The sequence below is a fragment of the Neophocaena asiaeorientalis genome, unplaced genomic scaffold (genome assembly GCF_003031525.2).
Source record: "Neophocaena asiaeorientalis asiaeorientalis breed wild unplaced genomic scaffold, Neophocaena_asiaeorientalis_V1.1 scaffold505, whole genome shotgun sequence".
Classification (NCBI taxonomy): Eukaryota; Metazoa; Chordata; class Mammalia; order Artiodactyla; family Phocoenidae; genus Neophocaena; species Neophocaena asiaeorientalis.
The window spans coordinates 3,899,411-3,911,895 of NW_020174704.1; positions in this window are offsets into that span (position 1 = coordinate 3,899,411).

Consider the following 12,485-nt stretch of genomic DNA (forward strand, 5'->3'; position numbering starts at 1 on the left):
GTGTCTCTGGTGACATTTCAAGATCAATGATTAGAAAACATTTGGGTTTATAAGAATCACCTGGTAATCTTGTTAAATCAAAGATTCCTAGATCCTACCTTCAGGTATTCTGCTGCAGTAGTGGTGAGATGGGGCCCAGAACCTCCATTTTTAATAAGTGCTCTGGGTGATTCAGAAACAAATGATCTGGTAATTTCTATATTTCTAGAAAATTTCTAAATTTTCTATAATTTAGATTGTTTAGATTTTACCTGATTTCTGAAGTGGAACTTAAATCTATTACAGTAAATAAGGAATAAAAACATGACTTTGTATTATATTCGTTTCACTATTTTTATAAGCTGTAATCAATTTAAAATAATGAAGACGTGGAGCTTGTTTGAATGGTAAGGTATTCCAGGATTTTGAAAGTGGCCTTGCATGACATTTAGAAATTAGAATAGCCTGATGATAGGTCAAGGCACAGTTGTATCTTGCATATGTTAGAAGTGGAGGTGTGTTCTGGGACAATGAGACCCAGCATGTGTCCTTTAGTTAGTCACCGTCAGTATCACCTGGGACATTATTAGGACTGCAAATTCTCAGCCCCAAGCTGACCTACTGAATCAGATCTTTTGGGGTGAGGTCCAGAAATCTGTGTTTTAACAAGCCCTCCAGGTGATTCTGACGTACATGGATACAGTATGATTGGTCTGGCGCACTTACATCTCTCCACGGAGACAGTATGTTTGGTTTTCAAAGTTTAGTAGTGTATCTTACACTGTGGAAATGTTGCTTGACTTGTTTCTCTAGAATAAATTTACATCTTAGAGAGTGATTTAATTAGGATTTTGTTCACCCTAAAGAGACAACAACAGCAATAACAAAAAAACAACAGTGAATTTGAGGTAGAAACTGCTTTCTCCCTTCAACTATAAGTTAGAGCAATTCAGGACTGGTTTGACCCTCCATGATATTAGAGACCGGGGCTCCTTTTATGTTATTGCTCAGTCTTACCAGCACGGCATCCCCAGATTCACCCATTACCTCTGAAGGTTGCTCTGGCCAGAGCACGTACATCTGCATTCCGGTCGGCAGAAAGGAAAGAATGGACAGGTCACAGGAGATGCGGACACTGTTGCCACTTATGTTCCATTGGTCAGGATCAAGCTATTGGTTGTTGTTAGCTTCCTAGAAGGTGGTGATATGTAGTCTTAATTTAAAAAGGTATACCCAGATGAAATTCAGGGTTTTATTATTGAGGAAGAAGCAGAAAAGAGAAATTGGCTGAGGAGCTGGGGATGGGTTGGTTGTTACTGTCACAGTGGGAGTGGACATTTATCTAGGAAACTTACATTTCTGATATGTTCCTTTTCTTTCTGTTTTAAACTTTACTTCCCTTGCATATAGTTATTTTTTTTTTTATGTTTTCCATTTTTCCACTTTAGATTTTCAACTAGTTTTTTGGTCATTCTCAGAGATTTGAGGAAAAGTTTGCTAAATGTTGTAATGATGTTGTAATGATGTAATGTAATGTAATGTAATGAAGAAATGATTCTTGTTGTCTATCTATCTATCTTTCTATCTACCTACCTACCTATCTCTATATCTGTCTGAATGCGTACATAACGTTTCCATGACAAACTTTTGCTGCTTTGCTGTTATATCTTATGTATGTGAATAAATACGGAAATTTCCATTTTAAAAATAATGCTTCTAATGGTCCACTTTCTCTGAGTTTATGAGTTATGCCATGTCAGAGAATGATTCTAGAACCTTTAGGGAAATATCAAATTTACATGATAATATCAATGACTTATTTTAGACAGCTTTAAATAATTCACTTCTCATTTATTCCACCTTAATATTTCCTGACATTTGAACCAGCCAATGGCTGAATACAAATGTTTTATGTGTTCTCTAGTGGAGACACCTAGTGTAAAATGGTTATTAAAAAGCCTATTAATCATCCCTTTCCCTAAAATATTCAGTTCTTTAAAGCTGATTGCTATTAGCTGTTCATATTAATTAGAAGAAAACATGGCTGCTGAAAATTAGCCAAAGGTTCTATAAATAAAAGTGTCCATCATGCAGAGTCAAATTTGAATTAACCTTTTAGCATGACAACCTTTCCACTGGAATTTTTCAGGGCTTGCAAGCCATTCATTTTGTTCAAAAGCCATATGGGCCATTTTTCATCTGTATGTAATCCAAATCTGTGAGAGTGTGCTCATGGAATACAAACACTGTTCATCAGTTGTGACTTAAATACCTTTATTGGAGTGAAAAACACCTAAATCAATACAGTATGGTATGGTGGAGGGGGAAATACACAAGACAGAATAAAATAACTATCTCTTCTTTTTCCCATTTATCTCCTCATGTGAGCCACACTTTGTGTCCTGACCTGCTTTGGGCTTGTTAGTTTCTTAAGGATAGACTACTTACTCGTGATTAAAGCAACATCAGACTGTAATTACTGGGAATCAGACAGTCCACTTTTACTCTGAGTTATTATCCACATGAAAGGTGTTTTCATAATCTATTTGTTGGAAAATCCATATGTGACATAAATAAGCATTTTCTGCTGATTGATTTTATGTGTTGCTATGACTATGACTGTGAAAGAAGTGTTCGATCAAAGTATAAAAGGTGGCTGGACCCTGAATTCACTTCAGTTCCCTTTTACCAGAAAAATCAGTTTTCAGAAAAAACGTTTCTAATTGTTATGCAGTCAGTGAAAATCATCAAACACAACCATAGCAACCACTGTCAGAACCTGACCTTAATAAGCAAAGAGGCCTGATATTAATTCAGTTTCTATGGTTATATTCAAAATAAATGTGGTAATTTTCTATTTAAGATTTACAACTCTCACAATTCTCTGTGTTTATTATAGTAATCAACTATACCTGATTTACTAAACTTACAAAAAGAACCAAATGATAAAACTCTGTGTTTTACAAATAATACCCTAGATCTTCAGTGGTGATTTGGTGACTCTAGTTTTAAGTGGAAAGCGCAAGGCTGACCACTGCATGCTTGAAACTACTCATTGCTATGATCCTGCACTACCTGGATGCTTCTACTTCTCTGACCACTATTTTTCTGGTTTTTGGTTATTCTTTTCCTGAAACCCAGTTCTTTACAGGAAAATGCTTTGTAATCTGTACACATACAAGATATAAATGTTAGTTATTCCTATTGCTCAGGACAGAAAATTAGAGAATCAGGCAAATGGTTAAAACCAAGGGTTCAGTGAGTATAGAACCTATGGTAAGGACAAAGCGAGAGTCTAGGATGCTGCATCTGATGAATTGAATACAGAAAAATTAATTGGTTATGACTTCTGTAATTTCATTACAAAAGACAGTGACTTCCATCTTGCCAGCACTCCCTCTAGCTTTATAGCTCGTTCACTGTCAGGGACGAGCTGCAATGCTGCACTGTGAGATGCTCTATAGAGAGGTCCGTACAGTAAGAATGGAGGGAGGCCTTCTGGCCAGCAGCCCGTGAGGAAGTAGGGCATCAGTTCAGCAGCTACAGAGATCTGAATCATTCCAACAATACCAGGAGTGAGTTTTAAAAAGCATCTCTCCCTGTTGAGCCTGGGAGTTAAGCCATGTCTGCACTCCTGACCCATAGAAACTGTGAGATAACTGCTATTGTAATTTTAAGCCACCAAGTTAGGGATAATGTATTGTACACAGCAATAGATAAATAATAGAGCCAGACTTTGAAACAGCTATACAAATCCAGCCATGCAGAGGGCAAGCCGGGAAGGGTTAGAGCATGGAAGGGAAGGGTCCCTTCAGCATGCAGACAGGGATCAACGTCCGGAGATACAGATCAGGAAGAGACAAAGGGAAAGAGGGTGAGTGAGAGAAAAAGAGAAGTATAAAGCATAAATCTCACTCAGGGGTCAGTGTTTAAGCTGGAAACAATGACGACAGGAACAACATCTGAAGCCAGAGAAAGACTTGGCGCTCAGAGTGGAGCCTGTCACGGGATGTCCTGCTCCTCCTCACGGGTTACTACAGACTCGAGGAATTACAATTAGAGAAGTACAATCTGATATGTTCACGATAGATCTCTCCACAAGATCCTCGGTTTAAAAATTTATACAGTTGGGCTTCCCCGGTGGCGCAGTGGTTGACAGTCCACCTGCCGATGCAGGCGACACGGGTTTGTGCCCCAGTCTGGGAAGATCCCACATGCCGTGGAGCAACCAAGCCCGTGAGCCATGGCCGCTGAGCCTGCGCGTCCGGAGCCTGAGCTCCGCGGGGGGAGAGGCCACAACAGTGAGAGGCCCGCGTACGGCAAAAAAAAAAAAAAAAAATTTATACTGCTGCAGGACAAACAGAACTCAGATTTATGAAGCACAAATTATATACCTCATATTTCATATTTGATTCTAGAGTTTTCTTTCCTCCGATTTATGCAGACATTACAGGACGATGTGGATGGGGTGCGTGTATAATATCATCTGAGGAAAGTGCCCTGTGATGTGCTATCTGAAGCCACTGACTGCAGCCGTCCCCGCTGAGATGCCTCTCACTCACGAAGCTTGGCATTTGCAGGGTTTGTCACTCACAAAAAAAGCATGTTTCTGCAGTTATCTGTGGCTTGGCTGATAACAACAAAGAGCTTTGTGCAGTTGTCATCCAACATGGGATCCAGCGAATTCTCACAATTCCATCAGGGACTGTAGAGAGAACTACAGTGTAGTGATAATCTTAGATCTTAGGTAGAAAAATGTCCCCTTAGGTCTTTTGAATTGGAGGATTTTCCAGGAAGACTTGCTTTAACAGCTTGTGCCTAGGCCCACGGAGCAAGTAGCTTCACCTAACTGACTGGTAGGCTCTCAGCACACCCCACCTCCTGTGTGTCTCAGATTTTCCAAAAGCGATTTGACTGCAGTGTAGGTGGACGTGACACCTATAATCATGATCAGCTATCCTTTGCCGCCCGTAGTGACTTGTGCCTCCTGAAGAGAAAGAAATGGCCGAGCTATCCCTGCTGTTGCTCCGCTGGGCTACCCACGGGGTGGAGCTGAACCATACTTAGTATCATATGCTCTAAGTATTAGCATTTTCTCAATATTTATTCTAGTTCTGCTTTGTGAACAACTCTCTAGAGCCAATAGGTGAACTGTATTCTCTTCCATATCCTGCCTGAGATGTCACCAGTGCTGGCAGCTAGAGAGTGACCTACTTCAAGGGCAGGCTTCCACTGCCCCTGGAACCTTGCTCCCGCTATTTGAGACGTGATGCTTAATGGACACCCTCTGACAATTCAATGTAATTTAAACCATTTCTCTTAATCTACTCATCTTCTCTTAGAACTTTGCTTCTACGAGAAGATGGGAAATGGGCAGTCTCTTCAGGTATGTCACTACAGATCCAAATCCCAATTATAGGCCTATGGAGATATGTTTACAAAACTGTTTTTGTGTATTAATTTCAAACGTGATCTATGACCTTTCTCTGAGTGATAAAATTTCATTTTACTTACACCACCCGCCTCCTTTTTTTCCCCTTTCAATATAATTTTTATCACTTTTTATTTTCTATATTGGTTAACCTATCATTTTAAATAATAATGCTTAAAATTTTGTTGATTTATCATTAATAGATTGTCCCTTTTTCTTCCTTTCTATATAGATGACCTATTACTTAAATTACAAGGTAATAGTATTTTTGTCAAACTTTGGCACGAATGCCTGTGTAGAATTTTCTTTTTCATTCTGCACTCCTTTCCAACAGCTGCCTAAGAAACAAAGGCGAATTTTGTAAATCTTTGCATGACTGAAAATATTATTTCACTTTTATCCTTAAATGAAAAAAATTTCAGTTGAAAATTATTGCCTCTCTGAATCATCGGGTGCTGGTTTTGAAAATCTTTAAGTAATTCTAATTCTCCATCTTTGGATGTGATCTCTTTTTATTATTAATTGTTTAGGATTATCTCTTTAGCATAGTATTCTGAAATATCATGACAATATGCTTTGTTTTGGATAAAGATATTAAGTATACTGGTACTCTTTTTGGTTCTTTCAATTTGTAAATGTATACTCTTTAGTTTTGAAAAAGTCTCTTTTTAAAAAATATTTTTTATGCCCATGACATTCCTTCTATTCTCTTATGAAACTCATATTAATAGGTTGAGCTCTTGGTTTGATGCTCTTAGCTTTTCTCTCACATTTGCCATCTTCTTGACATTTTTCTTTACTTCTAAAGTTCTGTAGAAATTTTTGTTTCAACAATGTTATTTTAACTAAGAGTTCTTCCTTCTAAATATCATCCATTTTTATTGATGCAAAAACTTCTATCTCCCTGATGTGTTAATTTGCATTTTGTGTTTAATTTTGAAATGTTCTTGCATTTCCTGCATTATCTTTCCTCTGAATTTCTTTTCTGGGTTTGCTTACTTGGCCTCCCTCTTATAATCTGGAGACTTTCTGAATATGTTTCATGATTCTTGGTGACCATTCTTATTTAACAACGAGGCTCTCCAATTTTGGTTGGAAGCTCTGTGATCTCTGTGCTTGTAATGAGTACCCCTCACTCTTGTGAAATTGGCCCAAATGGCAGCCAGTCACCCAGGCCCCCAAATTTCAATGCAGGGAAGTTTACCTCTGGAATATTTTAATATCTACAGAAAAAAATTCTCTAATATTCTACCTGAGGCCTGACCATTGGTTTCTAGTAATCTGCGTTAAGGTGGGGCAGAGGTCTTGGAATCAGGCTATTATGTGTACAGTGGGTCAATAATTACTCTTATTTTCAAGCATGTGCCTCATTCTTGCTTTACTAATGTACCTTATATTCCAGTGATTTTATTTTCATCTGTTACCAGTGATTAAACCTTCAGTTTCTGGCCTCTCGGGGTGGAGTACCTGAAGACTTGTATTCAGTATGTGGGAGTGGAGAAGGAGAGGTGAGGGTACTGAACATAGAATTTCAAGCTACCTTCTGTCTCTTACACCCACTCCCCACATCTATTTTCTTCTTTGTAATTTTCTGCCATCCTCTGGATCAGATCTTTCCAAATCCTATGCTTTGCTGGGATAGTGAAAGGGCTGGTGGTAGAAACCAGCTAACTTTTTATCAACTTCCCCCCCTGCATGGCAGGAGCCTGAGATTCTAATTACCAATGTCATTTTGCTGCTCTAGCTGCTAAAATCTTTCTGAGATCTCTTGTTTCTTAATCTTGGAGCTGATAAACATGTGTTCAATATGGTACTCTCAACTTGAAGCTGTGTAATATAAAATAAACTGTGTAACATTTACTGAACACTTATGTACCAGACATTGTACTAAGCACTTTATTTCATGTGACATTCATAATTTCCATTTTACACATGAGGAAACCAACAATCAGAGAGATAATAAAGGATGGTATAATTATAAGATGTCCAATACAAATTTTTACTCCAATGAGAATTGAATTTAACTTCAAAAATATTTAATCAACTATAAGAAAATAGACAATGAGAGAGAGTGTCTTTCATCCCACCAGACTAGCCTGAGCTAATGTCAAGACTATGTGAATGTCTTCTTATGATAAGTTTATATCCTAGACATTTTAGATCTAATGAGTGACAGAAAGTGTCACTTCTAATAAATATGGCAAATTTGGAAAAGAACAGATAATTTATTATTTTGGATTTTTTCAAGAGTTACTGAGAGCTTATCTAAAATACACATATCCTTTGCAACGTGACTCTGTCATAAATATTACCTTCAAGGGTTGAATTCTTATCAGAGTTCATTAATGAGTGAAAAATGTGCTGTAACTTAACACATGAAAGCTATAGACCACAAGATATAAATGAATAGAAGAAATTTTCTAGCAAGGAAAAGGATGCAAATGTCCTGGGATCCCACTCCCAGCAAACTCAGTCCATTTTCTTCTCAAACAAAAAGAATACTGATCGCATTAAACAGAATGCTTAAACCTCGCACATTTAGTGATAGACAGTGCTCAAACCTTTGTGTGCGTTTCAAGTCTTCAGAATAGCTATAGGCTTACAAATATCCAGCTACTTTAAAACAAGTTTTCTTTAGCATTTATAAGAAATGCATCAAAAGTCTTTCATCAACAATAAAAGATTTTTTTCCCCTAAGGTAAAAGAATAATCAGCTTGATTCTTGCTTCCTTACTCCTACTCTTGCAATCAAACAAGATAGAACCAGACTTGAGAGGAAGGCGTGTGTTACCTTCAGGGACCTTTCCTTGTAGAGCGGAAGAAGAGCTCTCCTCCATCCTATGTTTAGGAGCTATCCTTCATAGACCCTGGAGCTAGAAACACTGGAATTTTGTACTACTCTTTTGTACTATTTTTTTGACTCAATACTGTCTCTCCAGTGGACAGCTTTTTCTTGAGGGGGAGTAGGGAGAGGATCTGACATAAGTTTATTTATTTGTTTGTAACTTTTTATTTTGATATGCTTTCAAGCTTACAGAAAGTTTTCAAGAACAGTACAAGGAAGTAGGAACATCCATATAACCTATACCATAGCCAGATTCTATTATTTACATTTTGTCCCATTGCTTTCTCTCTATGTACTTGCATATTATTATAATTTTTGTGAATCATTTGAAGGTAACTCAGAGAGACGAATTTTTACCCCTAAATAATTCACTGTGTGTTTCCTAAGAACGTGTTTATTCTCCTACCTGTTGACAACATAGTTATCAAAATGAGGACATTTTCTTAACTTTTTTTTTTTTTTTTTGCTGTACGCGGGCCTCTCACTATTGTGGCCTCTCCTGCTGCGGAGCACAGGCTCCGGACGCGCAGGCTCAGCGGCCATGGCTCACGGGCCCAGCCGCTCCGTGCCATGTGGGATCTTCCCGGACCCCGGCACGAACCCGTGTCCCCTGAATTGGCAGGCGGACTCTCAACCACTGCGCCACCAGGGAAGCCCCATTTTCTTATTTTTTCCCTCTTCAAGATCCAAATCAGGAACATGGATCACATTTATTTTTCATGTCCCTTTGGTGTCCTTTAATTTGGAACAGATCCTCAGCCATACTTAGTGTTTTTTGCCTTAAATTTTTGAAAGTTACAGATCAGTTGTTTTGCAGAATATCCCTCAATTTGCATTTATCTGATGTTTCATTGTTATTAGTTTCAAGCTATGCATTTTTGTCTGGAACTCCACTGAAATGATATTTTAGCTTTCTCAGTGAGTCATATTGTGGCACACAACTCAGACTGCACTAATATTAGTGATATTAGTTTTGATTGCTTGGGTAAAGTGGTGTCCACCAGGTTTCTCCATGATAAAGTCACTATTTTCCCTTCCTAATCAATAGGTAACTGTGGAGAGATACTTTGAGGTTATGTAAATATACTGTTTATCAAACTTTTATGTACTAGATTTGCTATCCATTGATGGTTTTCTGACTCCATCGTTCTTTCTTCATTTTTTGGTCTGATTTCTACTGTAAAAAGTTCATTTCCTTTCCCCCCTCCTTTATTTTGTTTATTTATTTATTTATTCATTCATCTATTTATTTATGTCAGTGCAGAGTCATAGATTTTTATTTTACTCACCAGGTTATAATCTATTATTATCAATATTTATTTTGGTGGTCAAACTGTCCCAGATTTGACCAGTGGGTGTCTTTTTGAGCTGACTCATGTATTCATTTGACTTGTCCCTTTATCTTTACTTCCTTACTTTCTGTCACATCAAGGCTTGTCTTGTACTTCCCATGCCTTAGCTCTGATATCATCCATTTTTCCTAGGAATCCTGGTTCCCTTTAGTGGAGAATGGAATTTATAAACCAGGATCTGAAAAGTAGGCATGCCATTGCTACTGCTGTGTTTTTGTTCCTCTGCCTTCTCAGTGAATAGAATGAAAAAATATCATATAGGTGTGTAAATGAGAAACCTTGCTCTAATTATCATCGATTTATTTGTTTGTTCAAGCCTAGAATACACAAAAGGGAATTTTAGAACTGATAAACTGCAAAGCAAACTTATTAACTAGAGTTTTATATTTCAGTTTTCTTTCTGAGGTAAAATCATAAAGGATACAATGCAATGAGGTCTGAAAAGAATAATATACTCATACAGCCCATTCTCTAACAAGTTATAGAAGATATTCCTCACCGAAAAGTTCTCTAATCCCTCTTCCTGGTCCAGGCACTCTTCCAAACCCTGAGAAAACTACTCTTCTGTTTTCTTCACTTTAGATTGGTTTTTGCCTTTTTGAGGACTTCAATCAATATAATAATGTCTATATTATATATAAACTCTTTTTACCTGGCTCTTTTGTTAAATAAAATGTTTTTGAGAGTCACATGTTGTTACATATATCAGTACCTCATGCCTTTTAATGGCTCATTAATATTCCATTGTATGAAATACCGGTTTATCCCTTCTCCTACTGATGGACAAGTTCATTATCAGTGGAATGTATGCCCCCTCCCCCTCAACTTTTATTGATGATGGAGTTATTACATGTGTATTCCTTGGGATGTGTGGTAGAAACATGTCCCCTTTTCTTGGCTGTCCATTTTTCAAATCCCTTTTGTATTTTAAGAAATATCCCATCCTAGAATCTTGGTGGGATACAGGGCCCCAGCTTCCAGTACAGCAGCCAATGGAGGAAAAACTTTCCTTCCCCTGACCCCTGGCATTAAGAGCTCTCGGCAGGTGATAATAGCTCAGCAGACTGAATTCTTCTGGCAGGAACATTGACTCTGGGGTAGTAAATACAAAGATGGAGGGGCAGTTTTAAACTTAGTTCTAGTTGCAGTGTAGAACAATGACTGCAGTGGCAGCCGGTGGTTTCTGCAGTAACACCCAGTGGCAGTGGTGCCTTACAATGCTCAGGGCAGTGGAGCTAATGGCTGCTTTCTGAACAGATTGGTTCTGCAGAGTGACCTCACCTGATGCTCTCTGCCTCTCTTTGCTTGGTTTCTGCCTATATGGGGAGGCCGAGTTCCAGTTTTCCTAATAATTCTTAATATCCTACATCCTTCCAGTAAGTTAGACAGAATTGATTTCTCTTCCTTGAAAGTAGGAACCCTAACAGTTACAAGACTCAAGGACAAAGTTCTCAGGGACAGTTTGTAGCCAATAAATAGAACTTTCGGTAAATGAAAATCCAGTGCATCTCTTAGTCTTATTACTTAGGTAGCAATAGCACTAACTTCTCAGTCAGCTGAAGCAGTAAGTCAGTTAAGTATATTTAACATAGAATGGTCTAGAATTTATTCTATTATTAGGCATGGAATGATGAAATTTATAGATTATTGTAAATGGTGTATGGTAGCAAATGACAAAAGATGTATCCTAATTCTTGCATACAAATCACCAGTTTTCATCAGTAATATTAGAAGTAGAGAATTATTAACAACATCAATCATTCTATTTCTTTCATAGGACACTATAATATTACACGCACTCTAAAAATTCTATCAGAAAATGATACTACAAGTTAAAGAAATATGTATTGGTTTTCTGGCAAAAATAGCTCAGCCTATTTTATATATATATATGTATATATATATATATATATATATTTTTTTTTCCTCTATAAAGTAAATTGTGGGCACTTGGAGTTGTATGGTGGCAGTCTAGCTATTATGGCCCTCTGCTACCAAAGCGTAACCTGGCTGGATGCTAACAGTAAGAACTACCATTTGCTTTACTACTTACACTTCTACATAATGTAGAATATTTTTGCTAACATTAATTGCCTCTTTAGCTCTTTTAGGACATTAATATTGAGATACAGCATAGAATAGAAGGCTACTAGAGAGACACAGGTGTTGGGAAAAGCAATTAGGCATAAATAACATTAAACATTGTGCTCATTTTTCTACAATATTGTAACTAGTCTCTTAAAGTCCATCTCCCAGAAAATAAGACAGCTTTAAAACTTTTAAATCTAAATTAACTTAGTTCATGGGCACATATTGATGCTGTTTCATACAGAATTGACTCAGATGTGAAATCAAGATCACAGCCCTGATGGAGAGGGGGATGTGAGTAGCAAATCAGTGTTTGTAAAAAGTTCTCCAGGTAATTTTAAAGTACAGCCAAGGTTAAGGACCTGTATGCTAACCTATGGCCTCAGGGTCTCATTTTCCACCCTAAACTGCTTTTCCCCAAAAGAATTATGGTGTTAGATTTTTTAAATAGAGAAAAAAAAATCATCTTCCATTTTAACTTTGTAAATGAAGACTATTTTTAAAAAGCTATTTAATAATATATTATTACAGAAACACTCTAACTGTCCTAGAAGAGCAAATAATCTACTTAAACATTTAATTACTTAAGAACCACTGGTTGACCAAATAGATCACATTTTGTCACATAATACATTTTCTGGGAGTTTTTACTTTTAAGATAAGGTTAGACAAGTAATGTCAGTGAATGTCCCCACAGCCATTCCTGAGAAGGTGAAAGCCCTTGCAGTCAGATGTACCTTCAACTTAGAGCAAAATTACATTCCTCCTATCTGCTTTGACCCAAGTCTTT